The sequence below is a fragment of the Ornithorhynchus anatinus genome, chromosome 3, assembly GCF_004115215.2.
Source record: "Ornithorhynchus anatinus isolate Pmale09 chromosome 3, mOrnAna1.pri.v4, whole genome shotgun sequence".
Taxonomy (NCBI): Eukaryota; Metazoa; Chordata; class Mammalia; order Monotremata; family Ornithorhynchidae; genus Ornithorhynchus; species Ornithorhynchus anatinus.
Genome location: NC_041730.1, coordinates 84033312 through 84053050, shown reverse-complemented (window position 1 = coordinate 84053050; position 19739 = coordinate 84033312). Strand labels below are relative to the sequence as shown.

Below are 19739 nucleotides of genomic sequence, written 5' to 3'. Positions count from 1 at the left end.
AGCAAAAGAGAAAGGCAGAAGGAAAATGAGACTACTAGGTATTTTCTACAAATACATGCTGGCTAAATAGAAGAGCAAGAAGTAGTTTGATCAATGTCCTAAGATAGAATGTGAAAGACTTGCGCTGTATAGTTTGAAGACAAACTCTATAGAGTAGGTTAAAATCGGAATGTGAATCTTCAACGGTCACCCAACAAAATGGGTTCATTTGGTGTTCTGGGATTTAATGTTTAATTTCTGGGTTATTGTAACTTATTTTTAGACTTGCTTAAGAAATTTGACATTTCTGAGCTTACCATTCTCTCCTGGTTCTCCTCCCATATCTCTTACTGCTGCTCCTTCATCTTTTTCAAGGGCTCCTCTGCATCCCACCCCCAAACAATGAAGATTTCTCAAATCTTAGTTTCGGGCCCCCTTCTACTCTCCATTTACACCCACTTCCTTGGAGAACTCATTTACTCCCTCAGCTTCAAACACCTTCTCTATGCAGATGGCTCCCAAATCTATCTCTCATTCTTTACAATCTTGCAAATCCTCCTGTCTTCAAGACAGCTGTACTTGAATGTTTCACCGACACCTCCAATGGAACGTATTCAAAAGTGAACATCCCATCTTCCCAATCAAACCCTGTCCCTGTCTAGAGGGAGAGAGAGACAATAGTATAAATAAATAACATTCTTTGATGGATGAATTGTCAAATTCTCTCTCACATCTTGTTTTCCTACAAATATGGGCAAAGGCTTCTTCCTTCCTGTACTTTTTGTTCCTTTTAAAATCAGTATCTGGAGAATCAATTTCAGATAAAAAAATGATATCTTTAGTAGCTGGTAGTGCAAATTGATGTACCGCATATTTTGGAAACTGGCAGACACTAACCTGTTACCTTTTGAACTTTCTAGTATTTTGGGTCCACTCTCTATTTGGTTCTCTAAAACTGCAAGCTCAAACAAAATGGCTATTTATATACTATGATACAACCTTTTTGATGGCTCAGACATGCTTTTTTAGTATTTAAGGAAAATACTGGTCTTTGCTATTTATTTCCCCTGTTAATTGCCACTTTGCTTCTAAACTACCATCATTGTTTCTGGATATAGACCTGTCTAAACTATGTATTTTGGTTCCTCCGTTTTCCAAATGAAGGAAACATGTTTACTGATTTTATTTTGTAGTTCCAGAGTCCATTTTTACTTCCTTTTAAAAAAGTGAAAATGTTTTGTCAAATTTTAAGCATGATTACCATTCTTTAAAGCACACTGTAGGGCAAAACAATGTCTTAGTAGAATGCGTTCAGTAGTTCCTCAGTGAGAATATGTAGACTACATGAAACTTTGAATAGAATTCTGGTCTATACGTAACAATTTCATAACCTTTACTTAGTGGATGTTCATATTTAGTCAGAGGTCGTGGGTTCTAATCCCGGCTCCGCCACTTGTCTGCTGTGTGACCTTGGGCAAGTCACTTAACTTCTCTGTGCCTCAATTACCTCATCTGCAAAAATGGGGATTAAAAATGTAAGCCCCACGTGGGACAATCTGATTATCCTGTATCTACCAGCGCTTAGAACAGTGCTCTGCACATAGTACACGCTTAACAAATGCCATAATTATTATTATATTTGTTTTTTGACTAGGGAAGACACCCGTTGTTTTAAATCCTGTGTGAAAGATGTGAATAGTAGCGTGGCCTACTTGAAAGAACATGGGCCTGGGAGTCAGAAGGCCAGGGTCCTAATCCTGGCTCCACACTTGCCTGCTGGGTAACTTTGGGCAAATCACTTAATTTCTCTGTGCCTCCATTTACACTTCTGTAAAATGGGGGATAAAATACCCATTCCCCCCACCCTCATAGCTTGTCTGTGGAAGATAGAGACTGTGTCTGATCTCACTGTTTTGTGTCTAGCTCAGTGTTTAGAACAGTGCTTGGCTCATAGTGTTTAACAAGTGTCACAATTGTCACTAGTATTAAAAATTTGAATATGCCTTCTCAATTTCAAACTGAAGTTAAAGAAGGGAGGTGTCATTTGTCATGAAAGCCATATCTTTTTTTATGGCTGACTTAAAAAAAAACCCAGCAAAGATTTGCCTTCTGTTTATAAATTGAAATTGTTTAGGTTTCCTGGGGGAAAAATATGCGCAGTGAAATATTCTATTATTTAGTTTTGAAAAAACTCATTACATCAGAGTCAAATTTGTCATAATAGGGAAACATGATTAGAGTAGATATCCACCAGTGGATATAGTTTTCTAAATGTTTAAAATCCTTTTTAGGAATAGTTCCAAAAATGACTGCCAAAGTTTGATAGGTCTTTTGGGTTGTTTGATCTTTACGTTTGCCAAGAGGGTCAGCCGGTGTTTTTAACTACGGTGAATTAAAAACAAAACAAAAAAATGTTTAAAGTTCTGAAGACCGTTCTTTGAATAGACCTGCTCTGTTCTCTACTTGAACCCTGAATAATGTTTTTACTTATTTATTTTCAAAGCAAGCATATGGTCCACGTTTTGATTCTAATTGAATTATACTACAGCAGCAGATTAACTATTTAGCATAGAACTCTAGTATATAGCACAAGGTACTAATACCTTGCTTAGTACATGTAAAAGACACCACTTTGAAAATTCAGTATCTACATCCTAAAATAATTTATTATTGGCACGTATTTACATTGCTTATCGATCAGGTGACTGTATGGTGCTTTTCATCACTTTAAAAAGTATATTTCAATGATTTGGTCAATTTTTTTAAAATCTTGGGATCACAGTGTATTTTATTTTCTAAAGAGAGCTAGAAAATGGCTACTGAGCCTAGTGATGAAGGAGTGTAATTCCCAGGGCATTCTGCAAGGTGGACAGGCCCAACAGAAATCCTGAAAACTAGCTGACACTCATGGGTGGCAGAGACCCCAGTGACAACCAAGGCAAAAGCCAGCCTAGGGACGGTGTTTGGACCCAGTGTTTATGCTGCTGCAGTTCTTTAGGCTGGGAATAGATCGTCCACCTGAAAATAAAAATAATAATAAAAATGTTGGTATTTAAGTGCTTACAATTTACAGAGCACTGTTCTAAGCATTGGGGTAGATATAGGGTAATCAGGTTGTCCCATGTGAGGTTAACAGTCTTAATCCCCATTTTACAGATGAGGTCATTGAGGCACAGAGAAGTTAAGTGACTTGCCCACAGTCACACAGCTGATGAGTGGCAGAGCTGTGATTCGAACCCATGACCTCTGACTCCCAAGCCCGTGTTCTTTCCACTGAGCCACACTGCCCCTCGCAGACACACATTTGCTTGAATTTCACGGTGTGCCACACATATTTTCATTCAATCGTATTTATTGAGCCTTTACTGCATGCAGAGCACTGTTCTCACCATGTTACCTTACCTTAGCCGCCGCCTACGGCCGCCACCCACCCCGGACAACCTCAGGGCCCCCCCGCCGCCACAGGGTTATTTGGTCATGAGCTCTGGGACTCTCTCGGCCGCTGGCCGCTTGACTTTGAGTCTGATCGGGTAGGGTCGGCTCGTCCCCCGACCCTGGTCATCGCCTGCTTATTAACACTATTGTAGTGTGCCTTACTGTAGCATGTTGCTATATTTGCGATCTCGCTTTTTATTGTTTATTGTCGTCAGACTTTGAATTTGATCAGGTCGCCCCTTAATCGAGTCTACCCCCGACCCTGGTCATCACCCCTTTTATTAACACGACTATATTGTATCATACTGTATCATGTTGCTATATTAGCACCACTGTATTGTATCATATTGTATCATGTTGCTATATTACCGATTTCGTTTATTACTGTTTATTGTTGTCAGTGCTGCCACCCACCTCTCTGGCCTCGCCATGTCCCTCCTCCCCCCCTCCCCCCTCCCGCCCCTTCCTATCCTCCCCTTCCCCTTCCCCTCTCTCGCTCAGCTCTTTCCCGCGCTCTCCTCTGTCTCCTCCCCCCCTCCTCTCTCCCGCCCTAGAACCCCACTTTACCAGCGCTACCCCTCTTCCCCCTCCCCCTACTCTTCCCCCCACCAAACCCCCTCTTCACCCCCTCCCCCCTTCTCTCTTCCCCACCCATGCCCCATCCCAGTCCTCTTGTCCCACCGCCACCCCTCATCCCCCTCTCCTCGTCCAGGGCCCCGCCACCTCCTTCCCATCCAAACCCTCCCCTCCCCCCGCCCTTCCCCCCCTCCTCCCCTTGCACCCACAGCTACTTTCAAGTGTGGCCTCTGGAACCCCCGCTCTATCACAGGCAAGCTACCTTTCATCCATGACCTTTTCCTCTCCCGCTCTCTCCTCCTCCTCGCCCTTTCGGAAACGTGGCTCTCTCCCGAAGACACGGTCTCCGCCGCCGCTCTCTCCAGCGGAGGCCTCTCCTTCTCCCACTCCCCCAGACTCACCGGTAAGGGAGGAGGCGTCGGCTTCCTCCTCTCGCCCCGATGCCGCTTCCGCACTATCCCTCCTCCCCCCCCCTCTCCTTCCCCTCCTTCGAAGCCCATATCATTCGCCTCTACCACCCACTCCAGTTACTTGTCGCCGTCATCTACCGCCCTCCCGGTCCCACCTCCGACTTCTTCAACCACCTTGACTCCTTTCTCACCTTCCTCCTCTCCTTCTCTCTGCCCACTCTGATCCTTGGAGACTTCAACATCCATACGGATGTACCCGACGACTCCTCTGCCACCCGCCTGCTATCCCTCCTCGACTCTGCCGACCTCCTCCTCCACCATACCGCGCCCACTCACCGACTCGGTCACACCCTCGATCTCGTCATCTCCTACCGCTGCACTATCTCCTCCCTCACCAACTCTGAAATCCCTCTCTCTGACCATAACCTTCTCACCTGCCTCATCTCTCACACTCCCTCCCCCTGCAAATCTTCGCTACTGCCCCACAGAGACCTCCGCTCTCTCGATCCCATCCGTCTTTCCAATAGCATCTCTCCTCACCTTGCCGCCCTGTCCTCTCTTCCCACTCTTGACGATCGGGTCTCCGCTCTCAACTCCACCCTCTCTACTCATCTTGACTCTCTCGCCCCCCTTTCCCTCCGCCGCTCTCGCTCCACTAACCCACAGCCCCGGATCACCTCCTCCGTCCGCCTCCTACGCTCCTATGCTCGAGCTGCTGAGCGCTGCTGGTGAAAGTCCAAGCACCGAGCCGACCTCACACACTTCAAATTTATCCTTTCCTGCCTTAACTCTGCCCTCTCCTCCGCCAGGCAAAGCTTCTTCTCCTCCCTCATCGACACCCATGCCCGTCACCCCCGCCGATTGTTCCGGACCTTTAACTCTCTCCTTAGGCCCCCTGTTCCTCCCCCTCCCCCATCTCTCACCCCTAATGATCTGGCCACCTATTTCCTCACGAAAATCAACACGATCAGGTCTGAGCTCCCCAAAGTCACCCCTCCGCCTCTCCCCTCCCCCCCAACAACCCCCTCCCCTACTTTCCCATCCTTCCCTGCAGTATCCTCAGAGGAGATCTCCTCCCTCCTCGCAAGTGCCACCCCCTCCACCTGCGCCTCGGACCCCATTCCCTCTCACCTTCTTAAAACCATCGCCCCTGCCCTCCTCCCTTCCTTAACTTCTATTTTAACCACTCGATCTCCAAGGGCTCCTTCCCCTCTGCCTTCAAACATGCCCACGTCTCCCCCATCCTAAAAAAACCCGCTCTTGACCCCACTTCCCCCTCCAGTTATCGTCCTATCTCCCTACTACCCTTCCTTTCCAAAATCTTAGAACGAGTCGTCTACAATCGATGCCTAGAATTCCTTAACTCCCATTCTCTCCTAGACCCCCTCCAATCTGGCTTCCGTCCCCTCCACTCTACCGAGACTGCTCTCTCTAAGGTCACCCATGACCTCCTTCTTGCCAAATCCAATGGCTCCTACTCCATTCTGATCCTCCTTGACCTCTCTGCTGCCTTTGACACTGTCGACCATCCCCTCCTCCTCCATACCTTATCTCACCTTGGCTTCACGGACTCTGTCCTCTCCTGGTTCTCCTCTTACCTCTCTGGCCGATCATTCTCGGTCTCCTACGCTGGAGCCTCCTCCCCCTCCCATCCTTTAACTGTTGGAGTTCCTCAAGGGTCAGTTCTTGGCCCTCTTCTGTTCTCCATTTACACTCACTCCCTCGGTGAACTCATCCGCTCTCACGGCTTTGACTACCATCTCTACGCAGATGACACGCAGATCTACATCTCCGCCCCTGTCCTCTCCCCCTCCCTTCAGGCTCGCATCTCCTCCTGCCTCCGGGACGTCTCCACCTGGATGTCGGCCCGCCACCTAAAACTCAACATGAGCAAGACTGAGCTCCTCATCTTCCCTCCCAAGCCCGGTCCTCTCCCAGACTTCTCCGTCACCGTGGATGGCACGACCATCCTTCCCGTCCCGCAGGCCCGCAATCTCGGTGTCATCCTTGACTCGTCCCTCTCGTTCACCCCACACATCCTATCCGTTACCAAGACCTGCCGGTTTCACCTCTACAATATCGCCAAGATCCGCCCTTTCCTCTCCACCCAAACGGCTACCTTACTATTGCGGGCTCTCGTTATATCCCGGCTAGACTACTGTGTCAGCCTTCTCTCTGACCTCCCTTCCTCCTCTCTCGCCCCGCTCCGGTCTATTCTTCACTCCGCTGCCCGGCTCATCTTCCTGCAGAAACGATCTGGGCATGTCACTCCCCTTCTTAAACAACTCCAGTGGTTGCCTATCGACCTCCGCTCCAAACAAAAACTCCTCACTCTAGGCTTCAAGGCTCTCCATCACCTTGCCCCTTCCTACCTCTCCTCCCTTCTCTCTTTCTACCGCCCACCCCACACGCTCCGCTCCTCTGCCGCCCACCTCCTCGCCGTCCCTCGGTCTCGCCTATCCCGCCGTCGACCCCTGGGTCACGTCCTCCCGCGGTCCTGGAACGCCCTCCCTCCTCACCTCCGCCAAACTGATTCTCTTTCCCTCTTCAAAACCTTACTTAAAAATCACCTCCTCCAAGAGGCGTTCCCAGACTGAGCTCCTCTTCCCCCTCTACTCCCTCTGCCATCCCCCCTTTACCTCTCCGCAGCTAAAGCCTCATTTTCCCCTTTTCCCTCTGCTCCTCCACCTCTCCCTTCCCATCCCCACAGCACTGTACTCGTCCGCTCAACTGTATATATTTTCGTTACCCTATTTATTTTGTTAATGAATTGTACATCGCCTTGATTCTATTTAGTTGCCATTGTTTTTACGAGATGTTCTTCCCCTTGACGCTGTTTAGTGCCATTGTTCTTGTCTGTCCGTCTCCCCCGATTAGACTGTAAGCCCGTCAAACGGCAGGGCCTGTCTCTATCTGTTGCCGACTTGTTCATCCCAAGCGCTTAGTACAGTGCTCTGCACATAGTAAGCGCTCAATAAATACTATTGAATGAATGAATGAATACTAAGCGCTTGATGCAGAGAAGCAGCATGGCTCAGTGGAAAGAACCTGGACTTAGGAACCCCAGAGGTCATGAGTTCTAATCCCAGCCCCGCCACTTGTCAGCTTGTGATCAATTCCTTGGCACAGTTCCTTGGTCCTGAAGTTTCAGGATCCTGGCCTGGAGGGGTAAAGAGAGATGATAGGAGGAAGAAACACTCATTTTCTAACAAGTCATGAAGGCTGTAAATTATAAACCATGAAGGGTGAACCCAGTTGATTCAATATCAGGAGCAAAATCTCCTAAGTTTTTATTGCACATGAAGGGATAAGAAGTAAATTGCGTATACATCAATCAATCAGTGGCTTTATGTTGAGCACTAATCATGGAAAACATTTTAGTAAATACTTGGGAAGATACAATACTCATTTCCGCTTTTCCCCCTCCCATCTGCATCACCCTAGCACGTATTTGCACCCTTTAGTCGTCACTCAGCTCCACAGCATCTATGTATATATCCGTAATTTATTAATTTATATTTTCCCCTCTAGATTTTAAGCTCACTGTGGGCAGGAGGAATAGCTATTAACTGTATATCATACTCTCCCAAGCACTTAGAAAAGTGCTCTGCACAAAGGAAGCACTCAATAAATAAGATTGAGAGAATTGGTAAAGACAGTCCTGTCCCCCAGAGAGCTTCCTACTATCTAGTGGGGAAGACACACATTGAACTAAGTTACAGATAACAAAGTGTATGGATATGTACTTATATGATGCGGAGTGAATATCAAGTGTTCTGTTTTATGCTGTCGAGTCTTCCTCGACCTTTTGCGAGTCCATGGATAGATCTCTCCCAGAACGCCCCACTCTCCATCTGGAATCGCTCTGGTAATGTATCCAAAGAGTTTTCTTGGTAAAAATACGAAAGTGGTTTACCACTGCCTTCTTCCCCGCAATCTCCGCCCTCGACTCTCTCCCGTACTGCTCCTGACTAGCACAGTTGAGTTCCGATTTGTAGCAAATTGCTTTCCACTCGCTAGTCACTGCCCAAGCTAGGAGTGGAATGGGGTAGGCCTCTGCTCGACTCTCCATCCTGTAACAGAAGCTGGTAGAGTACTGGAAACTCTCCAGGTGCAATCCTGAGAAGGATTAAGTGCTTTAGCTGTGCTTTAAAATAAATTTCAGATACAGACCATGAGGATATTTCCATAAGTGCTGTGAGGCTGAGGGTGGGTGAATATCAAGTGCTTAAGCAGTAAAGATCTGAGTCCACAGGCAAGGCTGAGGGGAAGGTGGGTAAGGTAAATGAAGGCTTAGCCACATAAGACATTTTGGAGGAGGTGTGATTTTAGGAGGGCTTTGAAGATGAGGAGAGAGGTTGCCTGTCCTATATGAAAGGGGAGTGAGTTCCAGGACAAAGGGGAGGATGTAAGCAAAGGATCAGTGGTGAGAGAGATGAGATTGAGGTGTAGAGAATAGTTTGGTGTTCTGTAGAAAAGAAGTGTATGGGTTGGGTTGTATCAGAAAATCAATAAGAAGAGGTAGGAGGGAGAGTTGATTGGATGTCTTAAAGCCAATGGTAAGGAGTTTTTGTATGATGCGGGGGTGGATGGGCATCCATTGGAGTGTTTTAAGGAGTGGGGTCATACGGGCTGAACTGTTTTTTAAGTGATCTGGGCAGCAGGTAGAAGTATATTTTGGAGGGAGGAGAGACAGGAGGCAGAGAGGTCAGCAAGGAGGTTGATGCGGTAATCAGAGCAGGATATTAAAAGTGCTTGGATTAGAGTGGTAGCATTTTAGATGTAGAGTAAGTAGTTAATTCTAGAGATGTTATGAAGGTAGAACTGATAGAATACTGAAACACTGAATGTGTGGGTGGAATGAGAGAGATCAATTGAGGACAGTGTCAAGGTTTTTTTTTAATGGTATATGTTAAGCACTTACTATGTGCCAGGCACTGTACTAAGTGCTGGGGTAGATATAAGCTAATCAGGTTGGGCACAGATCATGTCCCACTTGGAGCTCATAGGCTCCATCCTTATTTTACAGGTGAAGTAACTGAGGCATAGAAATTAAGTGACTTCCCCAAGGTCACACAGCAGTCAAGTCACAGTGTTGCAATTAGAACCCAGATTCTCTGACTCCCAGGCTCGTGATCTTTCCACTAGGCCATGCTGCCTTTTATGGGCTTGGGAGACAGGGGAGATGTGGTATTATTTACCACGATAGGAGGACAGCGTTTGGGTGGCAAGATGGAGTTTTCTGTTTTTGTTATGTGAAGCTTGAGGTCTCGGTGGACTATTCAGGTGAAAAGGAGAGAGATCAGGGCTGGAGAGATAGATTTGGGAATCATCTGTGTAGAGATGGTAGTTGAAAGTTTAAAGTAGTTTAAAATAATAGTGAAAAGATTGAGAACTAAGGCAATTCATATGTCTGTGAACCAGTCTGGAGGACTGCTCATTTTTAGCTACAAAAAGCCCCCTTCAAACATGAGTAAGGCAGAATCCATGCAGAAATAATTAATATAAAATGAAGGGGCCCAGTAATAAAAATAAATGAATAACTCAGGCATTAAAGGAAATGATTATGGTGTTAATTATCATGATATAATTTTGTATGCCTTTCAACATTACATATGCAATTATGAAAATAACTTTCTGTCAAATACCATGAAATTAAAAGTTATTTGCAAATAAATGGAATGTACCGGGTGCTGAAATTCAGAAATTTGTAATTGCTGTAAATTTTGTGAGCAAACCTTATTTAAAAAATGAGTCAAAATAGAGATTTCCCTTATTTACCTTATTTTTATTGCTCCTTAAATTTGACTAAACACTTTAATGCAAGACATTGTTTTATATGTAGGAAAAGTGGTGGATAAATAAGACTTCTGGTTTACTCAAACTCTGGCTTGCAAATGAGTCTCTGGGTACTGTGATGCTTAATGTTTCTGTGGGTATAGGCCGAAGAAATAATAGAAATTCTGCTCTAATTTAATTCTCAGTAAAAACAAACAAATACCCAAATTCCTGTGATTCACATTTGTTGAAAAGACATAGATGTTTGGGCCTGAAAGAATCGTAAACTATCAATGAAAGGAAAGAATGTTGCCCTTTGGCTTTCTACAGTGATTTCAGAACTATTTATCTTGTGTAAAATTCTGAGATCTATCACTGCTCTTAAGTACTTCTGAATGTAATTTTGGAGTTTACGGGCTAACTTAAAGCTTACGGGCTAACTTAAAGCCAAAGGTAATGAGTGACTTTCTTTTAGCATTGCTGTTCTATTAAATCCATTTGAAATAGATATTTTTCACTTTTATAAGTTAGTCTTTGTGTTACTATCCATCTTTTTTAAATATATGACAATGAATAAACTTTGTGTTAAGGCTTAATAGTTTTAATAGTGCCGTATTAAATTTTAAATCAGTGTACATTGGTGGGACAGATTAAATACTGTGTGAAAACTTGTCAAATAAAAAAATTCTAAAAAGCTTTTCTAATATTTAGATATTTTTAAGTGAAAATGGTCAAGTTCACCCAAAATGTTTAAAGTGTATGCTACTGTCATATGTGATACAGTACAGTTAGGTGAACTATTAATGCTAATCAGTTATGTTTAGTTGATATTCCTAATTACTTGAAATTTTTTATTCTAATTTGAATTGGAATTAAACTGATTCAATTTTATATATAAAAATTTATTTAAATGATTATATAACCCATGATACAGATCTATATAATGAAGCTAAAATTTTATCATTACACTGTGGTATTAAAAAGAGTGCTAAGCTTTTTGTAGGCCTTTATTTACATTTGTAACTTAGAAATTTATTTCATTTTTGTAATTCCTATGGAGGTATATATCTTTTTGCCTTAGAAGGAATTTCCTAGATTTAGGGATGCTATTTAAATAAATATGATGAGTTTTGGGATAAAATATTTACCTCAGACTCCTGGGAGTGAAATTCACTTGTGACTTTTTGATTTATGGTTCTACTATTCTCTTATTGTTTAGAGTGGATACATTGATAAAATTGAATCATATAAGATAAACAATTGAATCGGATCACAGTGAGCGTCAGTCTATTCTCATTACTAATATATAAGTCAAATTAGGTAGCACGCTATAAAAAGGTTTATACTTTGTTCTCCCGGCTAAATTAAAAATGTTTGTGTTCATAATTGTTCTGTGCTTGCTATCTGCATGGAAAATAGACTCACGTTATGGTAATCAATTTTGAGGGGTAAAGATTGCCCAATATTCTGTGTTAATGTAATTATAAAACCCCTCTCACTGAAGTCAGTTTATCTGCCATATCAAGAAAGAAAATGACCTCTTTATTTTCAACTTATATTGTGCTAATTTGTCTTTAGCATTCACCATCAATGCTCGTGTGTTTATCCATTTGTCATTTATTCACCTGTGTCTAATATTCATGTCTATTTTCTTGTTCTTATTTTTTTGTGGTATTTGCTAAGTGCTTACTATATACCAGGCTCTGTAATAACCACTGGAGTAGATACAAGTTAATTAGGTTGGATCCAATCCATGCCTCATGAGGAGCTCAGTCTTAATTCCCACTTTAGAGATGAGGTAATTGAGGCCCAGAGAAGTTAAGTGACATGTCCAAGGTCACACAGCCACATGTTGGAGCCGGGATTAGAACCCAGTTCCTTCTAATTCCCAGGCTTATGCTGTATCCACTAGACTATTCTGCTTCACAGAGGGTCTTTCAATTTGTCTGCTGCCTTTCCTCCATTGTTAGTCTGAAAAACCTCGAGGGCAGGGGCATCTTTGACTACTTTTGTATGTTTGCCAAGCATTTAGTTCAGTACTGTTTCCGGGAGGGATTCAAAAATGCTGTTGATTCTGATGTTTCATAGAGGGCCTATTGGAGCCCCTTTTATGGCCATGTTATTCAGGCTGTTCTTGGTAAATATCTTCAGTTGAAAAGCATTGTTTTAGAAACTTCTAATCAATATGAAGCTGGATAACTACCTGGTATTTTATGCATTTCAAACCAACCAAAAGCTCAGACCTCTTTCATAGTAGCAAGGAACAATAAATTTATTTACTTGAAATAAACAAACTATTTTGATTTCTTTGAATCTGGGTAATGGCATTCTTGAGAAATTTTAAGATTTATTAACAACATTCTTGAGAACAACACTGCTTGAGGAACAGCGTGGCCAAGTGGTTAGAGCCTGGGCCTGGGAGTCAAAAGGACCTGGGCTCTAATCCCCGCTCCACCAGTTGTCTGTTATGTGACCTAGGACAAGTAACTTCTCTGATTGCCACATCTGTAAAATGGGGATTAAGACTGTGAGCCCCATATGGGACATAGACTGTGTCCAATCAGATTGTTTTGTTTCTACCCCATCACTTAGTACAGTGCTAGAACATAGTAATCGCTTACTAAATATCATTGAATAAAAAAAATTGTCAATGTGGAGGAATGACAAATAGGATAGGTGTAATGAAAATATCCCTGTTCTGTAGCCTGAATGTCACCCTTTTGAATACACTGCTCCCCTCCATATGTGAGGTATCTTAATGCAAGGTTTCATAAGATTGCAATCCTCATGTTATAGTAGAAACCAGATGTAATATGGTAACTGAGGGAATGGTACTAATCTCATTTTGGATTGGAGGAAGTGATGAGGCATGATCCTTTTGGGGAAGTTTCTCAATAGAAAATCTGGAAAGATTTGTTCACTTTTCTTGAAGGGAAGGGAGAGTAGATGGTTAAGCTGGAACTTTTAAAGAATCAGTCAGCAAATCAATGGTATTTATTGAGCACTTAGCGTGTGCAGAACACTCAGCTAAGCCCTTGAGGGAATACAGTACAATAGAGGTCATAGTTTTAATCCCTATACACAGGGAGTTTACAGTCTTTCAATCAATCAAGCACTCCATGGTATTTATTGAGTGCTTACTGTGTGCAGAGCACTGATCTAAGCACTTCGGACAGTATAGCACAGCAGAGTTACATTGTCTAGAAGGGGAGACAGGAATTAAAATAAATTACAAATAGGGAAAATGGGAGAGTGTCAAGATATGTATGTAAGTTTTTTTATGGTATTTAAGTACCATGTGTCTAGCATTGTTCTAGGTCTGGGGTATATACAAGATAATCAGGGGGCTCACAGTCTTAATCCCCATTTTACAGATGAGATAACTGAGGCCCAGAGAAGTTTAATGACTTGTCTAAGGTCATACAGCAGACAAGTGGCAGGGCTGGGGGTGGGGTGAATATCAAGTGCATAAGAGGCTCAGATCCGAGTGCATCGGTGACACATAAAAGGGAAGGCATATAGGGTCAGGAAACTAAGGGTTAGTCAGGGGAAGCTTCTTGGAGGAGATGTGATTTTAGTAGTCCTTTGACGATGGGGAGAACGACAGGCCTGATGGATGTGAAGGGATCGGGAGTTTCAGGCCGAAGGGACAATGTGGGCAAGTTGGCCACGATGAGATATATGTACAGTGGGTAGGTTAGTGTTAGAGGAGTGAAGCGGTAAGGCTGAACAAAAAACTGATTCCATTTTTTCGGGAGGCCATTTCCATGAATGTAATGAATAAACATAGTTGTGGTGTTCGTTAAGCACTTACTATGTGCCAAACACTGTACTAAGCTCTGGGGTAGATATAAGGTACAGGTCCCGCATGGAGTCCGTGGTCTAAATAAGAGGGAGAAGAGGTATTGAATCTCCTTTTTGCAGATGAGGGAACTGAGGCACAGAGAAGTTAATTGGCCTGCACAAGGTCACAGGTCTTCTAACTCCTGTGATCCTGCTTGTGTATTCCTGACATTGGATTAATGTAATCCTACACTTTTATAATTTGGACAGGTATACCTCCAGCAGCAAGGGAAATAATAAACTTACAATGCACTCTTTTTTCTGTTCCTGTTTGGATTTTAATTTACCCACTGATTTTTGTTGTTGTTGTTGAGGTAAATTAGTATAGTGGAGTCACACCAACTGAGTTCTTTCAATGTGAGGGACTAAGTGATAGGTATCTTTCAAAACATTTTGATAGGTAGATCTTGCTATGGAATTTGGTAATTCAAGAGTTAGACTTAAGTTAATTAGCATTATTGCTTGTTTGGAATTTCAATTTCAGTAATAATGGGGTGGTGTTCTTCTCGTTTGAAAGATAATTTGATTTACTCTGTTTGGGGAATTATGCAATAGCATTTTTTTCTAACAATACATAAGATCAAATGGATCAGTGAATAAACACATATTTCTCAATACTTCTGACTGTTGAGCTCTAAATGAATAATGTATAATTACTGAAAAACAAGTGACCATTTTGGTATATAGTTCTGAGCAAGGAATTTCAGACATTATCCAAAAGATGAATTATTGGTATTGTTTCCGAAAGAGAGTGCATACTGTCATGCTAGTCCTAAGACTTTAGTCTCCAGAATATTTATCACACCTAATAAAGATCAAGAAAATGAAACAAAACAAAAATGTTGTTTTAACATTCATAGCGTCTGAAACCTTAAACTTTTAAAATGTAGATAGTTGGTTTGTTGAGTAAATCATTTTTAAATTTGCTACTGTTGAAACCAGTACTTTTTCATGTTTTGCTTTTTATTTCATATTAGGCTTCCAGCTCTCCATTAATTATCTTAAATTAGCCATTTACATTCTGGCTATTTACTTCTCTCCCTTTTTTTGCCAAACAGCATGCCAGTTAATGCTGAAAATTTTGAAGTTATGAAGATGCTGAGTTCTGTAATAAGATAATGATAAACTCTTCCTGATGTCTAAGGACATGTATCAGTAGGCATATAGCTGATAAGGATTAGCCAAGTCCTATAAATTGCTGATTTGCAAATGGCAGTTATTGATGGTATGTTGTGTGCTTATATTCAGAGGCTACAGCTGCAATCTGAAGAGCAGTTTTTGTGTAGGAACATCTGTTTGTCTTGCATTGCTCTTTTCAGTCATACTCATGGAGAACAATTACCAACAATATCATCATCTTTAAAAATAAAATGATAAATATGCATTTTTCTGATGCCTCCTCTAGACTGTAAGCTTGTTGTGGGCAGGGAATGTGTTATAGTGTTGTGTTATATTCCCCCAAGTGCTTAGTATACTGCTTTGCAAACATAAGTTCTCCATAAATGCAACTGATTGATTGACCTTCTTATAAAGCTCAGTCCCCTCCATTCATTCATTCAATTGTATTTACTGAGTGCTTACTGTGTGCAGAGCACCGTACTAAGCACTTGGGAGAGTACAGTACAAAAATAAACAGATACATTCCCTGCTCACAGTGAGTTTACAGTCTTGAGAAGGCGAGACAGACATGAATACAAGTAAATAAAATTATAGATACGTACATAAGTACTGTGGGTTCAGGACGGGGAGGAGAGAGGAAGAGCAAAGGGAACAAAGGGCAACGCAGAAGGGAGTGGGAGATGAGGAAAAATGGGGCAGAGTCTGGGAAGGGCTCTTGAAGGAGATGTGCCTTCAATAAGGCTTTGAAAGCAGGGAGAGTAATTGTCTATTGGATTGGATTTGAGAAGGGAGGGCAATTCTGTCGGATTGGATATGAGAAGGGAGGGCAATCCAGGCCAGAGGCAGGATGTGGGCAAGGGGTTGGTGGCGAGACAGGAGAGATTGAGGCTTAGTGAGAAGGTTAGCACTAGAGGAATGAAGTGTGCGGGCTGGATTGTAGAAGGAGAGAAGTGAGGTGAGGTAGGAGGGGGCAAGATGGTGGAGTGCTTTAAAGCCATTGGTGAGGAGTTTTTGTGTGATGCAGAGGTGGATGGGTAAAGACTGGAGTTTTTTGAGGAGTGGGGTGACATGTCCTGAACGTTTTTGTAGAAAAATGATTCAGGCAGCAGAGTGAAGTATGGACTGGAGTGGGGAGAGACAGGAGGCTGGGAGGTCAGCAAGGAGGCTGATGCAGTTAATCTAAGCAGAATAGATGAGTGATTATATTAACCTGGTAGTAGTTTGGATGGAGAGGAAAGGGCAGATTTTAGCTATGTTGTGAAGGTGAAACCAACAAGATTTAATGATGGATTAAATATATGGGTTAAATGACTGAGAGGAGTTGAGGATAACACCAAGGTTATGGCCTTGTGAGTCAGGAGGGACGGTTGAAAGAAAGTGCTTCAGTAGTAGTATTCATAGTATTTATTAAGCACTTACTGTATGCAGAGCACTGAACTAAGCTTTGGGAAAGAGTATACAGGTGGGAATTAGGCACTGACCCTATCCCTGAAGGGCCTCACAATTTATGAATATCGGTGGGAGAGAGGACTGGAGACAGACACATCGGGACCAGTGTAACAACAAAATACCAAAACAGCATAAGAGACAGGAAGAAATAGACAATGCTCAGAGTAAAAAACAAAGTCTGGGAGTTTGTGACGGAGGAGGAGACTTTCAGGCCACTTGGGATCGAATCCACGGCACACACATAGCCGCAGCGATGTCTTCTGCAGTCACTTACTTTCCCCAGGTTCTATGAGGCCGCATGCTGCAGGTTCTCTGTTCTCTTGCTGTTTTGTTTCCTGGTGGAAAGCAGGGCGGGATGGGTTCCCCTCAGTGGTGTAGACTCTAAACTCAGCGTGGGCAGGGAATGTGTCTGTTATATTGTTGCATTTTACTCTCCCAAGCACTTAGTACACTGTTCTGCATGCAGTAAGTGCTCAATAAATACCATTGACTGACTGAGGGGAACTGGTTTTGGGTCCTGGAAAGGCAGTGTGTAGAGCTGTAGAGCTCATAGAATATGCCAGGGGCAGAATGCCCTGGGTGACAAGGAAGAAAGACAGTTCACTCAGCCACGAGCAGGGATTGAGGATGTGCTCTTTAGCTTCTGAAGAGCTGTAGCCTCACGCAAGACACTCCTAGAGAAAGATTTGAGGTGTCAGCAGAGCTATAAATGGAGGGATTGGGGCCTGGGACTGATTAGCTTTTTAGGGCTTCCTACACTTTAACAGTGATTAAATTAGTTGCCAAAGTAGTGGATTAATTATACAGTCCCACTAATTCCACATTGGTGACATGCAAAATTTTGCATCTGAATTTTTCAAAGTATAGGGCTTGCCGTTTGCTCTTATGCGCTGGAGTGCAGCATGGCTTAGTGGTTAGAGCATAGGCCCGGGAGTCAGAAGGATCTGGGTTCTGATCCTGGCTCTGCCATGTCTGCTGTGTGGCAATGGGCAAGTTACTTCACTTCTCTGTTCCTGTTACCTCATCTGTAAAATGGGGTTAAGAGTGTGAGCGTAATATGGGACACGGACTGTGTCCAAACTGATTAATTTGTATTTACCCCAGTGCTTGACACATAGTAAATGCTTAACAATTACCATTATTATTATGATTATTTTTGTTAGAAGAAAAGTTGCTGAAAAGAAAAGAAGGGTATAAAATGGATTCACAAGTGGACTGGTAAAAAAAAAATGGTATTTAACTCATGTAAAACTAAGCAAAAAACTAATCAATATTTTGGAGAGCGGCTGTACCCATACTCTCTGTGGCTCAGAATTGGGGTATGCATGAAAGAAATTCCCAGATCTTAGCATTGATTAGCTGCAGTTAGATACAGTCAGTCCTCAAGTTTTCAGCATCTTAAATCAGTGTTGGAAGTTGCAATCTTTTTTTCACAGGAACGGTGTTATGAATGGACTCTGTATGAGTATGAATTGAGGCCCAGAGAAGTTAAATGACTTTGCCAAAATCACCAAAGCAGAAAGGTGACAGAGCTGGGATTAGAACCCAGGCCCATGTTTTTTCCACTAGGCTATATTCCTTCTAATAGAGTAACTAAAACTGTAATGCAGTGCAGTAAAATGGGCATTATCCCTATAAACATTGCCCCTACCTATAAATTGTCTAAAAAAGCAGACACACATTTTAAATATTATTTTTTAACCAAAAATAGGCTCATGGGACGGTCTGGGTGAAGTTTCCAGGGCATTTTGAGGTAATATGGAGGGACGTTTTGAAGGGTTCTTGGCTGAAGTCTTGTTAGATGTCCTGACTGGAGCATAAGAAAGAAACAAAGAGGCTTCCCTCATAGGAGGCAACTTCCAGTTTGGTAACCTGACAAAACAGAGAAAGGAAAGAGTTGTAGGAGAGGAGAAGAAGGTTAGAAATGTTGGCGATGGTGATGATGATTATTGGGTAAATTAAAACAATTACGTGAATGAACTGATGCATAAGTGGATGGATAGTAAGTGTAGACAATATCAAAAATGTTTTTTCTCACAGGCATAGTTTTATTGGGACTCTAGAATGAGGACCCCTCTCAGGGTCACACTTGGAGAGTTTACCAGTCTCGGCTACAGGAGGGAGAGTCAGGCAGAGGTTTACCCATTCCATTCCTAGCTTGGGCAGTGGCTAGCGAGTAAAAGGCAATTTGCTACAAGTCAAAAACTCACCTGTGCTGGGCAGCAGCAACATGAGAGAGAATCAAGGGTGAAGACTCAAATTTACTGCGTGGAAGAAGGCAGTGGTAAACCTCTTACCAAGAAAACTCTATGGATACGCTACTAGAACGATTGCAGATGGAGGTGGGGCGTTCTGGGAGAGATGTGTCCATGACATCGCTATAGGTTGAAGACCACTCGACGGCATAAGCAAGACAAGAACGAGAAGGAAAGACTCTCCTTGAAATAGTGTATGTAGGAACTTTAACAGTAGGAATGTAAGCAAGTAGAATTTGTAAGAGAGAATTCCTATTGTTTGGTTTTAAACAGTTATATGCTACTTAGATTACGCAGAGTTGCTTCATAATATATGAAATGATGGATTAAAACATTTACTAGATAATTGGTACACAGAGAATAGAAATTCTAGACTACAGATTGTAAGTTCGGTTTGGGCAGGGAATGTGTTTACCAACTCCGTTATATTGTATTCTTCCAAGCACTTAGTAAAGTGTTCTGCACACAGTAAGTGCTCCTGAAACACCATTGATTGACTGATTGAAGTAGAAATAAATGGCTAAGAGTATCTCTTGATAACTGAACTATTATATTTGTAGTTATAATATTTTCTAAGAGATGAAGCTAGTGCCATATATTCTGCAAAATATATTAATTTACTGGTGAATGAGTACACTTTATCAGATTGCTCACAGATTCTTTTATTACTGTAGATTTTTTCTCACTACTTAATCCACATTTTAACATTTCTTTTCTTCTAGTGCTAACTGGCTGAAAATGGGAAATTTGACTGATTTTTAAGTTAGCTGCTCTTGTTCTTGTTACTTCTAGGCAAAAGACAATTATATTCTGCATTTGCTTATTTCTTCACCTGCCGTCTAGTAATGCATTTATATGGCCTTATATACTCTTGTAATTTTGAAAAAGTCTATTA

At 42.5% G+C, this 19739-nt stretch overlaps 1 protein-coding gene and 1 non-coding gene across 11 annotated transcripts in view; one reads left to right on the top strand and one right to left on the bottom strand.

Moving 5' to 3' along the window:
* The window catches only part of CCSER2 (coiled-coil serine rich protein 2), a 207692-nt gene that overhangs the window by 85028 nt on the left and 102925 nt on the right, over positions 1–19739 (top strand). The window lies entirely within an intron of this gene.
* LOC114810965 lies at positions 8391–8529 on the bottom strand. The gene has a single exon (XR_003758653.1). It is a non-coding gene; the product is annotated as a small nucleolar RNA SNORA7 (small nucleolar RNA).